Genomic DNA, 15,812 nt, shown 5'->3' on the forward strand with positions numbered 1-15,812 from the left:
TTATCTTTAGTGCTTTTCCTTTCCTACCTTTAGTTTGATTGATAGTGGCTCTCCTTCAACAGATTTTGCTCCTTTTCACCTTTGCTGTGAACCCCAAACCAGGGCCCAATGCAGACTTACACAATAATTCTACATGATGAGTTACTATTTCCAAGTCCCTGCCAGGGACAGTGAGGACTCAGATTAGTCAGGGAGGAAACTCATCTTAACAAAAAGGTCAAATGCAGAGAAAATGAGTCTGGACAAGAGGTGATTCTGCGAGGTTCAAGTTCACGGTCTTGGTAGTGAGGACTCATTCCTCTTCGAATTTTTGGTCCAAGGTCTAGGATGAGGTTCTTAAGAATGTTACTTCCTAACACTTACTACCTGAGGGCTTCTTCCCTCCTATAGATACCTTGACAGTTTTAAGAGGATTTTCTCATACATTTCATGGTCAATACTGAAGACTGTATTTTGGGGGTGGGAGGGGATGGCAGGGGGAAAGGTGTTCAGCCTTGCCTTCATTAACCAAACACGTTGGTTGTTTCCTATTGCACTTAAAGTGAAGATAAAGATGCTTACTATGGTCCTTGAAGTCTTTTAAATTTATCAATTAAAAAAAAAACTCCATGAAACAAGAAGAATATGAAATAAACAACCTAACCTACCACCTAAAAGAATTAGAAAAAGAAAAACAAAATCCAAAGTCAGCAAAAGGAAGGAAATAATGAAGATCAGAGAGGTAATAAATAAAATAGAGATCAGAAAGTTAATACAAAAGATCAATAAAACCAAGCGCTCCTTTTTTGAAAGGATAAACAAAATCAACAAACCTCTAGCCAGGCTCACCAAGAAGATAAGAGAGAGGACCCAAATAAAAAAAAAAAATGAAAGAGAAGAAATAACAACTGATACCCCAGAGACACAAACTTCGAAAACAAACTTATGGTTACCAAAGGGGAAACGAAGGGGAAAGGGATAAATCAGGAGTTTGGAATTAACATATACACACCACTATATGTAAAATAGATAATCAACAAGGACCTGCTATAGCACAGGGAACTCTACTCAATATTCTTTAATAACCTATATGGGAAAAGAATCTGGAAAAGAATGGATATATGTATGTGTGTAACTGAATCACTTTGCTGTATACCTGAAACTAATACTACATTGCAAATCAACTATACTCCAATATAAAATTTAAAAAATATTTTTAATCATAAGAAAATACTATGAATGGTTATATGCCAACGAATTGAAAAACCTAGAAGAAATGGACAAATTTCTAGAAACATACAGTCTGCCAAAACTGAGTCATGAAGAAACAGATAATTTGAACAGACTGATCGCTAGAAATGAAGTAAAACCTGTAATAAAACAAACAAACAAACAAACAAACAAAAAAACCTCCCTGCAAACAAAAGTCCAAGGCCAGATGGCTTCACTGGGGAATTCTACCAAACATACAAAGAAGAATTTATACCTATCCTTCTCAAATTATTCCAAAAGACTGAAGAGGAGGGAACACTCCCAAAGTCATTCTATGAAGCCACCACCACTCTGATACCAAAACCAGACAAAGACACTACAAAAAAAGAAAATTACAGGTCAATATCTTTGATGAAATTAGATGCAAAATTGCTCAACAAAACATTAGCAAACTGAATCCAACAGTACAGGAGAAGGATCACACATCATGATCAAGTTGGATTAATTCCAGGGTCACATGGCTGGTTCAACATATGCAAATCAATCAGCAAGATACACCACATTAACAACAACAACAAAAAAGACAAAAACCACATGATCATCTCAACAGATGCAGAAAAAAGCATTTGATAAAATTCAACACCCATTCATGATAAAAACTCTCACCAAAGTGGGCACAGAGAGAACATATCTCAGCATAACAAAAGCCACTTGTAACAAACCCACAGCCAACATAATACTCATTGGTGAAAAGCTGAAAGCCTTTCTGCTAAATTCTGGAAAAAGACAAGGATGCCCACTCTCACCACTTCTATTCAACACAGTATTGGAAGTTCTAGCCAGAGCAATCAGACAAGAAAAAGAAATAAAAGGTATCCAAATTGGAAGGGAAGAGGTAAAATTGTCATTATATGCAGATGACATGATACTATATATAGAAAACCCTAAAGATGCCACACAAAAACGATACTATATATAGAAAACCCTAAAGATGCCACACAAAAACTATGAGAACTAATAAATGAATTCAGCAAGGTAGCAAGATATGATTAATATACAGAAATCTGTTGAATTTCTTTACACTAACAGTGAAATATCAGAAAGAGAAAGTAAAGAACCAGTCCCGTTTAAAATCACATCAAAAAAATAAAATACCTAGGAATAAACCTGACCAAGGAGGTGAAAGAAATATATGCTGAAAATCATAAAACACTGATAAAGGAAATTGATGATGGTTCAAAGAAATGTAAAGATATTCCATTCTCTTGGATTGGAAGAATTAATATTGTTAAAACGGCCATACTACCCAAAGCAATCTACAGATTTAATGTGATTCCTATCAAAATACCCATGACATTTTTCATGGAACTAGAACAAATAATCCTAAAAGTTATATGGGACCACAAAAGACCCAGAATTGCCAAAGTAATTTTGAGGAAAAAGAACAAAGCTGGAGGCATAACCCTCCTAGACTTCAGACAATATTACAAAGCTATAGTAATCAAAACAGTGTGATACTGGCACAAAAACAGATATATGGATCAATGGAACAGAATAGAGAGCCCAGAAATAAACCCATACCTCTAGGGTTAATTAATCTACAGTAAAGGAGGCAAGAATAGACAGTGGAGAAAAGACAGTCTCTTCAGCAAGTGGTGCTGGGAAAGCTGGACAGCCTCATGTAAATCAGTGAAATCAGAACACTTCCTCACACCATATACAAAAATAAACTCAAAATGATTTAAAGACCTAAATATAAATCATGACACCATACAACTCCTAGAAAGGAACATAGGCAAAACATTCTCAGACAAATTGTGGCAATATTTTCTTAGATCCAGCTCCCAAGGCAAAAAGAAATAAAAGCAAAAATAAATAAATGGGGCCTATTCCAACTTAAAAGTTTTTGCACAGCAAAGGAAATCATCAAGAAAATGAAAAGACAACCTACTGAAAGGAGAATATATTTACAAATGATGTGACCAACAGGGCTTAATTTCCAAAATTTACAAACAGGTCATACAACTCAATATCAGAAAAACAAACAACCAATCGAAAAATGGGCAGAAGACCTAAATAGACGTTTCTCCAAAAAAGACATACAGATGGCCAACCGGCACATGAAAAGACACTCACCATTGCTAATTATTAGAGAAATGCAAATCAAAACCACAGTGAGGTATCACCTCACACTGGACAGAATGGTTATCACCAAAAAGTCTAAAAATAATAAATGTTGGAGAGGGTGTGGAGAAAAGGGAACTCTCCTACACTGTTGGTGGGAATGTAAATTGGTGCAGCCACTATGGAAAACAGTATGGAGGTTCCCTAAATATCTAAAAATAGACCTGCATTACAATCCAGCAATCCCACTCCTGAACATATACCTGGAAAAGATGAAAACTCTAATTCGAAATGACACATGCACCCCAATGTTCATAGCAGCACTATTTACAATAGCGAAGACATGGAAACAACCCAAGTGCCGATCAACAGACAACTGGTTTAAGAAGATATGGCATATATATACAATGGACTATTACTCAGCCATAAAAAGGAGTGAAATATTGTCATTTGCAGCAACATGGATGTACCTAGAGATTATCATACTAAGTAAGTCAGACAAAGACAAATATCAGGGGCTTCCCTAGTGGCACAGTGGTTGAGAATCCTCCTGCCAATGCAGGGGACATGGGTTCGATCCCTGGTCCAGGAAGATCCCACATGCCACAAAGCAACTAAGCCCATGTGCCATAACTACTGAGCCTGTGCTCTAGAGCCTGCGAGCCACAACTACTGAGCCCGCGTGCTGCAACTACTGAAGCCCAAGCACCTAGAGCCCGTGCTCCGCAACAAGAGAAGCCACTGCAATGAGAAGCCCACGCACCACAACAAAGAGTAGACCCCAATCGCTGCAACTAGAGAAAGCCCACGCGCAGCAATGAAGACCCAACACAGCCAAAAATAAACAAAATAGGGGCTTCCCTGGTGGCACAGTGGTTGAGGGTCTGCCTGCTAGTGCAGGGGACACGGGTTCGAGCCCTGGTCTGGGAGGATCCCACATGCCACGGAGTGGCTGGGCCCGTGAGCCACAACTACTGAGCCTGCGCGTCTGGAGCCTGTGCCCCGTAGCGGGAGGGGCCGCGATGGTGAAGGGCCCGCGCACCGCGATGAAGAGCGGTCCCCGCACCGCGATGAGGAGTGGCCCCCGCTTGCCGCAACTGGAGAAAGCCCTCGCACAAACCGAAGACCCAACACAGCCAAAAATAAATAAATAAATAAATAAAGTAGCTATAAAACGCAGCTTTCTTAATAAATAAATAAATAAATAAACAAAATAAATAAATTTATGAAAAAAAGACAAATATCATATGATATGACTTATATGTGGAATCTAAGAAATAATATAAATGAATCTATATACAAAACAGAAACAGACTCGCAGACATAGAAAACAAACTTATGGTACCAAAGGGGAAAGGGAGTGCAGGGAGGGATAAATTAGGAGTATGGGATTAACAGATACACGCTACTATACATAAAATATATAAGCATCAAGGATTTACTGTATAACACAGGAAACTATATTCAATATCCCATAATAACCTATAGTGGAAAATAATCTGAATATATATATGTAACTTGATCACTTTACACCTGAAACTAACACAATATTATAAATCAACTATACTTCAATTTAAAAAAAAAAAAAACTCCAAGGAGAAATGTGTGTGTTTCCTATGGACACCGCTCTATCAAATTCAACAGCTCCTAGTATTCCTCTTACCAGAATCTGGATCAAGAAAGAAAACACAAACCACTTAAGTGTTATTAGATTTGAGGAGGTTGGCATGCCATCTGTGAGGGTCTTATTCAAGTTATTTCAGAACAACTGTTCACAGAGTTTAGACAGGTGCTTGGTTTGGTAAACTGTACACCCTGAACACAGGGCAGGAGAAATCTTGCCTATATGACTGTATGAGTATGAGTAAGCAGTGACCACTATCCCTATGGAAATCTCTCTGGAGGGTGCAGAAAGCAGAGCAAAGTTTACCACGTCTTAATTCTGTGCCCTGTTCAATGCAGACGATAGAAAAAAGGTGGAACAGAAGATGAAGGGTTGGCAGAGTCCTGGGAGGAGAGGGAAGGAACAGAAAGACAGCAGGTGGAGCAAATAGCAGCAAGTAAAGCAGGTAGTGACAATAGAGAACAGGGAAGATCCGGAGCTCATCAAACAGAAAGGACAAAAACGGATTTAAAAAAAGGAATTACGGAATGGCCAAGAGGATAGAGAGGAGAGGGGGAAAGGAAGAGGGAGAGCGAGCAAGGCACAAAGAGAGTAGGCACCAGGTCCTGGGCTGAAAGAACAGCGGATGGGTCATTCATGGTAGAATGACCTGTCCTGTAGATATTGAGAAGGTATCTTAGTTATACTCTTTTCCGTATTTCATGCTACGTCTATTCAATTTTGATTTACTGTTACTCAAAACTGCTCATGAAGACAGAAGTCAAATTTGGAAGGTCAGCACACTGTGTCCACTCTGTGGTTTAAGTGAATCTAGACCTAATGGCCCCAGGAAACCCTGGGCAGGGAAACAAATCAGCTATGGATGAGCAGTCCCGGAGGGAACACAACGTTCTAAGTTACTAAAGAGAGACTATGACTATATTTCTGGTCTGTTGGCCAAAACTGAGGGTTCCATGCCAGCGGGTGAGAGAAGGCAAAAGGCTAGGGGGTGTGTGACTCATCCTAGATTAGGTATTTTTGCTGAAAACTCCACTCAGGAATGTAACCATGATAATTTTCCTTACCACTTGCATAGATAAATTCAAATTTCTCCTCAGGAGATCTGATCACCTGCGGAGGAAAGAGAAAGAATGATATGGCACTCAGGAATATGTGTGGGGTGGGGTGACTGTGGTGTTTGTGTGTAACCCAGACCTGTTAGACTCCAGACACCCTGCACATTCTCTCAGTCAGAATCTTCTGTTGGCCAAAATCTTCTGTTCTCGAGGGGAGGCACCTATGGGGAGGAATTGGTAGGGTTTCCCTGGTAATGCGCTCTCATAGGGCTACATTTTCCTGTTGACATGGCCAAGCCCTAGAATAAAGCAGCAATGATTGAGAGGGTGGAAAGAGTATGAATGGGACCCCTCATGCCTAGGTATTCAAGATCCCACTCATGTGCCTCCAGCCAAGACTCAAAACACAAAATGTGCAGCCCCACTGCCCTCATACCTGGGATCCTTCCCTCAACCACCTGAGCAGGGTGAACTCTCACCCCTTAGAACCAAATGTTGGAACACCACAGCAAAGGACCTTGCATTCTTTTTTTTTTTAAGATTTTTTTTTTGATGTGGACCTTTTTTTTTTTTAAAGTCTTTATTGAATTTGTTATAATACTGCTTCTGTTTTATGTTTTAGTTTTTTGCCCATGAGGCATGTGGGATCTTAGCTTCCCAACCAGGGATCGAACCTGCACCCCCTGCATTGGAAGGCGAAGTCTTAACCACTGGACCGCGAGGGAAGTCCCCAGGACCTTGCATTCTTAACAGACTCCCCAACTTCTAAGTAACAATCCAGTGGTGTAATAGTGCACAAGAGCAGGCCTGCCCAGGCATGGTGATGAGACGCAGGAAGATGCAGCGACCACCAGGAAGGTGAGAGCCAGATGGGAGAATGGGGAACAAGGAAAGATTTAGGAAAAGACCTTCTTGCAGTCTCCCTGTCTTTAATGACGTAATATTGACAGGATGCAGATAAATAATACTAGCGACTTATGATAAGTGTTCTTTTAATCACCATGAGAAACATAGAGGTTAAATAAATGGAGCATGGACTCAAGGTGCTTGGGTTAAAAACCAAGTTGCATGAACTCCCGGCTGAAGTACCTCAGCACAAGTCATTCAACAGCTTTTTGCCGCAGATTCCTCAACTATGAAATGCAGATAATCACAGAACTTCTCTTACAGGATTACCGACAAGGTTACATATTTAATGCACGGAATACACTTGAGGTATGACCTGAAACCAAGTGAACATTCAAAAAATTTGGATTTGTATTGTATACTCTATGGTTAGTAGTTACTGTTACTAACATAGCTTTAATAAGTAAGGACCTACCTCTTTTACACCTCACAAATACTCATAAAAATATAGATTTATCCCCCTAATTTACAAGTATCTCTTCATTCCTAATTACAGTATTAATTTCAATTATAAAGGCAAAAGTAATATCAACGATGCATCATAACTATCCCAATTTTGTATAGATTAAGAGCCAACAACAGGATTCACCAGGGTAGTATTAATCATGGTTATAATGTTATATTAATGTAAATTAACAGTGTACCAAAATCATCCCCATTTCCTAAAGGGAAATCAATATTCCCAAAGAGAATGCCAACATTCTTATGACTACTTTCTTGGCCCTGGTTATAAAGGTCCCGGGATATGAAAGAACTCTGTAGGATATCAACAACTGCTCAGAGATTAGTCCCCACAGTCGTTACCCCCCATTTTCCTTCTAAGTTGGCCATGAATTTTCTTGGACATAGCCATGTCCCTACACCCTCACCCCATGCTGGCCACTCACCAGAGTGAGGCCATGCCTAGTCTCCCCCCTCCTCTGAGAATGCCCAAGTCCAGGCAAGCACACAGCCACAACATACCCCAACAAACAACATACAATCTTTTTGAGGCTATAAGCCCTGACTTTATAATCACACACCCTGCCTTTTGCCTCAGGAGGAGGTCACAAATAGGTCAAGGATCAGTTTCTTGTCCCCATGCCCTCTTCTAGGGCCTCTCGGTGCCACCAATGAACTCATCCAGCCCCCCTGCATAAGCAAGAGAGAGAAATGCTATTGAATACATTGTATTTTGTGGTGACAGAATAGTCAGAGATATCAGTGCAGTGAGTACTCATGTCTATTTTACTATATATTCAGATACACAGATGCAGAAATAATTATAGATATGCTTATATACAAAATTAGCAGTATATATATATAATCTATTTATTGAATAGATATTTACTGAATATTTATTTATTCATTTGTTTCTTTGTCTGTTTCTTGGCTCTGTCTCCTGAGCAGACCTCGAAGCACTGACACCTTGAAAGCAATGAGCACATTTAGTGCACAGATCTTGGTTTCTAAACACCATTATCCATTAAAGGGAAACCAGAGCCCTTTGGAAAAAGGGCTGAATACAGGGCTGGGCCAGGTAAAACACAAGATGATCCCATCTATGTTATAAGGACACATGAATCAATATGAAAGAATGCCCAATAGAAAAGGCTGGAACCATTTTCCTAGAAAACTGTGTAACAATTGGAACAATTAAAACATGGGACAATTTTCCTAGCAAAATAAATGTATAATATTGAATTATACCCCAAAGAACAAAATAAATATCCATCAGCCCATACCAATATTTATAAAATATTGAATAAATAAATGGAGGGAACAAATCTTCCTTATGGAAGAATTTCAAATAACATGTTGAGATACCTGCCTCCTAAGAAGTGGAAATTCATTTCCTTCCCCTTAAGTATGGGGAGGACTTGCCATATCCCAAAGAACAGAATATGGAAAGAGGAAAATCATGATTTTATAATAGAGAAGTAGTGAAGAAACACCTTAACCAAGCGATCAAGGCTAATTTCAGCAGTGATAACTTTTACTGATATCATATACCCCCTGACATGATGCAATGAGAAACACACTCTACCTTTGAGTATATTTTAGAAATATACTTTTTCTCTTTTCAAAGTGAAATTTACTTAAATATGTAATGAATGCATTATATTTAAATTACAATTCCTTTGTAAGCCTCTGTTATAACATACTAAATTTATATGACTATATCTATAACCACTGACTTTAAACTAATGCAAAAAAATTAAATACTGACCATTACAGATTTGCCCTCATTTTTTTTTTCGTGTTGAATTTTCTCATCTAGGATCCACTAAGTTAATGCAAAAATTTAATCTCAAAATTTGACTACTGGAGTGTAGGGGTCTTGCCTTCTGGTCTTTCAGGATGTTTGCTGAGAATGTGACTCAAATGAGGTCCTTCCCTATGAGACTGCAACTCATGTTGTTAATGACAGAAGATGGAGATGTCTTAACCTTCATGATGCTTGGTATATATATGTTAAAAGATAATGTTCTTAGTAATTTCCAGATCTTCTTACAAGCACGTTCCAAATTTCTTTCACAAACTCTGAGCTCAGTTTTTATTTTTGCAGGCTAAGGGAAATTTAGGGATCTGTATAACATTTGGTTGACACCACCATTGCTTGTCAGGGAGGTAAGTAAGGCAAACAAATGATAAGGATCAGATCTTCTACTAATTGAAGTGATCTGGGTGTGTGGTTAATGCATGCTCTTGACACCAAAACATTTCTATGTGGATGAAACTATCCCTCCTTTCCACATATGATTCTGTATTTAGGCTTTAGGAATGCCTAACATTAAGGGTGAAAAAAATTTAGTGGATTTTCCCCTCAAGTTAGGCAATTTTCTAAAAATTATTTCATGATCTTGTCCCTAAATGATTCATCTAAGAGAAAACAGATAACAAGATAACATCACTAAGCCTGTGAATTCATTCATGATGCAACACCAAATGTTACTAATCCCAGCACCAGATGTGAGGCTACTTTGAAGGGTGATGAAGGGTGACATTCTGGGGCTCTGTTGCTGATTAGTTAGATGCTCTCCTTTGAAGAGACTTACAAATAAAATAAACAACCGTGAGTGAAATGATTATATAGGGCCTGTGAAGACCTTCAGAGACTGTTGTGGGTTTAGGCAAACAAGAGAGTACATTAGGTTGTAAGTGACAGAAAACTAGCTCAAAGTAACTTAAGCAAAAGAGGAAGAATTTACGGGATCTCACAGTTAGGAAATACACAACTGTCTCTGGCTTCAGACCTGGCTTGACGCAAAGACTCAGTACCTTTAGGCCTCCTGATCTGCCTCTCCACCTCACACTCTACTTGATTCTTTTGGCATCTTTCCTCAGATGGGCTCCCATCTGCCAGCTCAGCCACCCCACTGAAAAAAGGCAGTCTTTTCTCTTTTCAGGCCTGAAAATTTCCAAGGAGACCACCCCGGGGTCATGTGCCCTTCACTGACCAATCACTAAGGTCTGGGCTGGGGTACTCCGATTGGACAGGCTTGGCCCAAGTCTTGGCTCCTCTGTCCAGGGAAGGGTGGGGCCAGGTGACTCATGGACCAAAGGGTCACATGGGTGAGGGAGGAGAAGTTCCTAAAAGAGAAGAGGAGCACCGCTTTCAGAAAACAGGGGAGGGAAATCACAGCCCCTACAGCTCTCTCAAGCGAAAGTGTTCTCTGACCAGAGACACCTGTGATCATATGGCAATCATCCACCAGGGCCTAAGAGAACGCCCCAGAGGGGGCCTCATACGCCATCCACTACCCCGTTACTGTTCTGAGCAAGGTCTAGCCAAGCACAACTATGGAGAGACGCTTCTCTGTCTGCTGTAGCCTTGTGGATCTGTGCACTCCATCTGGAGCCCCTCTCTCTCACACAGTAGGGACAGGCTCCCAGAAGCCATGTGTGTACCACGTGATCTTGCTCTACCCACAGCTGATTGGTAAAAGGCAAGTCTCGGAACTGAACTCATCAGATATTTGCTGAGGAACTTGGAATTGGGGCCAACAAGGCAGATTTTCCTATGTGGCTGAACACAAACCATGGGAATCTGAGAGCTTTGTGCGGCTAGGATTTTTATTCAGAAACAAGGAAAGCTGGGGGCTCAGAAGTAAATAACAAAGACATAGAGAGAGGTGTGGAGAGAGGTATAAGGATGTTTGGAGAGAGGTATAGGCAGAGGGCAGAGAAAGAAATCTCAGGATTTCCAGTTTCTGATTCCATCCCTCCTGAAGTTCAGCTGCTTTCCATCCAATGTGCCATGAGTTACCCTCTGATTCCTTACCTCACATTTAATGAGCTCACCAGAGTTGGGTTCTCTTACTTTCAACCCAGCATCCTAACCACTATAGCAAGTGTTAGGAGATGGGCCAGTGAGTAGGGAGGCTGTTTTCTAGGCACAGGACCGTGGCACAACACAACACACCTCTGACAAAACTCACTCAGTCCCAGGGGTGCTGAGGCTGATCTGTTCCACAAAGCCTATGAGCATCAAACTAGACCACCAGAGAAACACATCAGATGGGAAGAGTTGAGTGATGTTCTGCCTGTGCAGGAGGGAGAAGATAGACTCAAGATGGTCCTTGGCGGCTAGGATGTGTGATTTAACCACTCCATCATACTAAAAGAGGGTCATGGGACTCCTCTGGCGGTCCAGTGGTTAAGACTCGCGCTCCCAATGAAGGAGGCCCAGGTTCCATCCCTGGTCTGGGAAGATCCCACATGCTGCGGAGCAACTAAGCCCGTGAGCCACAACTACTGAGCCTGCACGCCACAATTACTGAGCCTGTGCTCTAGAGCCCATGAGCCACAACTACTGAAGCCCATGCACCTAGAGCCCGGGCTCCACAACAAAAGAAGCCACTGCAATGAGAAGCCCGCGCACCGCAACAAAGAGTAGCCCCTGCTCACCACAACTAGAGAAAGCCCGCGCACAGCAACGAAGACCCAACGCAACCAAAACAATAAATAAATAAAAATTTTTTAAATCCCTTAAAAAAAAAAAGTAGATTATTTCCTCCTAATGGGTTTTAATGAAGAGAAAGGTGAGATTAACCACAACACTCTTCTGACAGGTACAGATTTGGACAAGTGACATAGAAGTAGGGTGGGCAGGGTTATAAGTGGTGGGCTGAGAACAAAACGTCTTGATGGAAAATTTGATGATATCACAATGATCTGTAATTCTCAGTATTCACCAGGCAGATGAGCTGGTGTCCTCAGAAAAACTCTAGACTGCCAAAGCTCCATAATTTTTGGAGCACATGTCTACATATCCAAATCATATATTTTTCTGCCATCTACTGGTCATTTTTGAGAAGGACCATAGTCTTTATGTGAGCAGAGATGGCAGGGTCTTGATGCTTCTCTTCTTTCTTGGCCTACCCGGGGCCTTGCCCACAAACCTCACTGGAACTGTGGAGTGTGAACTGGGTTTGTGGGATAAGTGACAGGGCTTTAGGGGTTGATGACGGTGGTGTATTGAGACGCTGATGGACATATGTGGGGTAGTGAGTATCGATCTGTGGGCTCACAGAATGGGGTTTATATTTTCAGTAATGGGTTGTCTGTGGACTTTTATATCCCATCGAGACCAGTCACTGGATGTAGGCTGCCGCTTATGGGTAGGAAACCAGTCCTTGCACTCCAAGTGTGTGCCCTCCATGACTGGTGGCTGTGAATGGACCCAAGTTGACGTGGCGCCCAATCCTTCCCCTCCAAAGAAGAATCCTGAGGTACACCTGCCCACTTATAGCCTGAATCCCAACAATTCCCCAGCACACATGATAACTTTTCTGGACACAACTCTACCGTTCCACCCAGGGACCCCACCAGCTCATCCAACTGTTAATCCTATGACCCTTCCATCCAGACCACTAACAACTACATGGAATGCAAAAACTCCTCCAGCTCATTTAAACTACTTGAAATAGTCCAAGCAGTACTTCAGCCTGTCCTCTCACTGTAGGGTTATAATGTTTGGTTCCTTGATGTGGGAAATGGGGACAAGCTGGGGTGATTTTGTGAAAGTTCACTGAGTTGTACCCTTAAGTTTTGTTTACTTTCTATAAGTAACATATGCATTAATAAAATTTATGAAAATAAATCTCAGGATGACAAACTCCATGCTGATAAAAAATCCCCTTGATCCTCTGTATTCTTCATTTACCTTTTATCTCTTATTCATTCAGCAAACTCATGCCTGACCCTAACCCTTCCCATTCCAAAATTCCTGCCATCTTCTCACTCCATCCAAAGCAAAACACAGCCTGGACAAAGAAATAGATCCAGAGGGATCTGGAGTCAAACTCCACCTGACATGCCCTGAACCTTCCCTAGATGATTTGCTGAACCCAAGAATCATTGGGCAAAAGAAGGGAGGGTATTCTAGCTCCCACAGAATAAAACTTTTAAAATTTTATCATAACACAAAGGAGAATATCTTTAGGACTTCAAGATACAAAAGGCATAAAATATGCAGGAAATTGTTAGTAAGTTTGACTACTTTTAAGTAAAACATGTTTCCAAAAATAAAATAAAGCACAGCCAACACTATGACAACACAGTAAGGTGCAGACACAGTTAGAGTTGTAGAAGATGTATGGCAGATATGAGTCTGAACAGTTCATATTTTGGGAACTGATTAAATGTCTCCTTTTAACATAATTTCACAACACCAAACTTTTCTAGAGTCCTTCAAAGACAGCGCATTCTCTATTTTTTTTTTGTTCTATTCACTTTTAGACTTTAGAATACATTTAGATTTGCAGAAAAGATTCTAAGATGGTACACAGAATTGTTTACAGCCTTAACCTAGTTTGCCCTAAGGAGAATACCTTACATAACCAGGGTATATTTGTCAAAACTGAAAAATTAATATGGGCACAGTACTATTAACTAAATGACAGATTCTGTTCAGATTTCACCAGTTTCCCCACTAATGTCGTTTTCTGTGCCAGGATCTAATCCAGAACATCACAGCATTTAGTCACCATGTTTCCTTAGTCTCCTCTGATCTGCGACAGTTTCTTAGTCCTTTTTTGTACAACTTAGAAAATGTAGAGTATTGATCACGTATTTTGTACTATATCCCTCGATTTCTGTCTCCTGTATTCTCATTATTAGACTAAGGTTATGTTTTTTATGGGAGAAAAAATCCCCGAAGAGCAAGTACCCTTCTCATGAAATCATAACAGGAGTACGTTATATGCCCATGGTATCTCTGATGATGTTAATCGTGATCATTTGGTTAAGGTGGTTTCTACCACGTCTTCTCCACTGTAAAGCCACTTTTTCTTTTCCCTCTCCATACCCTATCTTTTTTTTTTTTTTGACCGCACCGCAAGGCTTGTGGGATCTCAGTTCCCCAACCAGGGATTGAACCTGTGCCCTCAGCGGTGAAAGTGCAGAGTCCTAACCACTGGACTTCCAGGGAATTCCCTCCATACCCTAACATTTGGAAGTGAGCCACAAGTCCAGCCTACACTCCAGGGAAGGGAAAGTAATTGGAATCAATTCAAATTGTTCTGTAAGGAAGATCGACCTCCTTTCCCCCCAACTATTTATGCATTCAATGATTCATTCACATTATCATAGACTCGTGGATATTTAGTTTCTTGGGTTATATAATCCAGTACTAGTATTATCTACGTATTTGCTCAAATTGTTCCAGCTTTGCTTATTGGGGGCAATTTCACGTTGGCTTCTGTACCCATTTGCAAACCCCATATTTTTTAAAATCAAAGAATGGTATTTAAAAGCCAGTATCTGGAGGAGTAATGTCAGTAAAATGGCAGCTCTAAGCTCTTGTCTCCCCACAGACACATCAAAAAACAGAAAATATCAGAACCAATTTTATCAGAACTCTCCAGAACAATCAACAATGTACAGCAACCAAGCCAATGCTGAATCAAGAAAAAAATGAATCTTCAAAATTGTAGAAAAGTTTTGTGGTTATTTTATTTGCCCTTATTCCACCTCTCTCCCCAGCCAAGCAGCAGTTTTAAAGCAGTAGCAACCTGCATTCCCTGAAAGGAACGCTGCTGCCTGGATCAGGAAGGAACTGAGTAGATCTTTTTTTCAAATTACTGTATATCTGTTCAGATCTGTCTGGGGGCTACCTATAAAACTAATAAAAGTTCCTCATCTCTGTTTCATCTAACTTGGAAGCCAGCACAGGACAACAGAGCAGAAAAGTAACAGGCATTCCTCAGAAACACTACAAGGCCTATTAACTACCCTCAGATGCCTGGGGCAAAAATATTACCTTCAAAACATTCAATAGATTGCTTAAGGCCAGAGAGCAAAACTTCAGAGCAAAATCTGGGAAGAGTTTCTCTGGGAAATCACGCATTCAAAAGCACTCACATAGACAGGGAAGTTAGAAGGTTATGCACAGGCCCAGGACAAGGCACATGCTCAGAAGAGACCTGAGAGGATCCTAAGTTGTCACCTGGGAAAGATCCAGTGCAAGCACAGTCTATGTGGACCTGGTCAACTCAGAGTGAGCTGTATTTGGGCCAGGATTCTATTAATTACCTGGATCTCATATGATCCCAATCAAACTTGTTTCTCTGCAAAGCAATGTGAACTCAGACCTGTGCCGAACCACGATGGAAATGCTCAGTTAGACTCCTTGTCCCAGTATATAGTTACCAAAGGTCCATAGTCCCATTGGAGGACCAGGAAAATGTTTACTGCATGGTGTTATAGCGTCTTCCCTTCTGTGGACCAATCCTCTCCAGCATTTCGTGCGTTCCCAGTAAAGACAGTGGCTCAGGACTGGGGAAGTGTTCAGTTGGACAGCTTCCCTGAGCCTCCCATCCCTCTTTGACTTCATTTGATTGTACAGATTGAGAACTACCATGATGGCTGCCCATCTATTCTGCTTGAGGGGGACTCTTTTCTATTACTTATCTCGATTACTTTCAGCC

The sequence above is a fragment of the Balaenoptera musculus genome, chromosome 19, assembly GCF_009873245.2.
Source record: "Balaenoptera musculus isolate JJ_BM4_2016_0621 chromosome 19, mBalMus1.pri.v3, whole genome shotgun sequence".
Classification (NCBI taxonomy): Eukaryota; Metazoa; Chordata; class Mammalia; order Artiodactyla; family Balaenopteridae; genus Balaenoptera; species Balaenoptera musculus.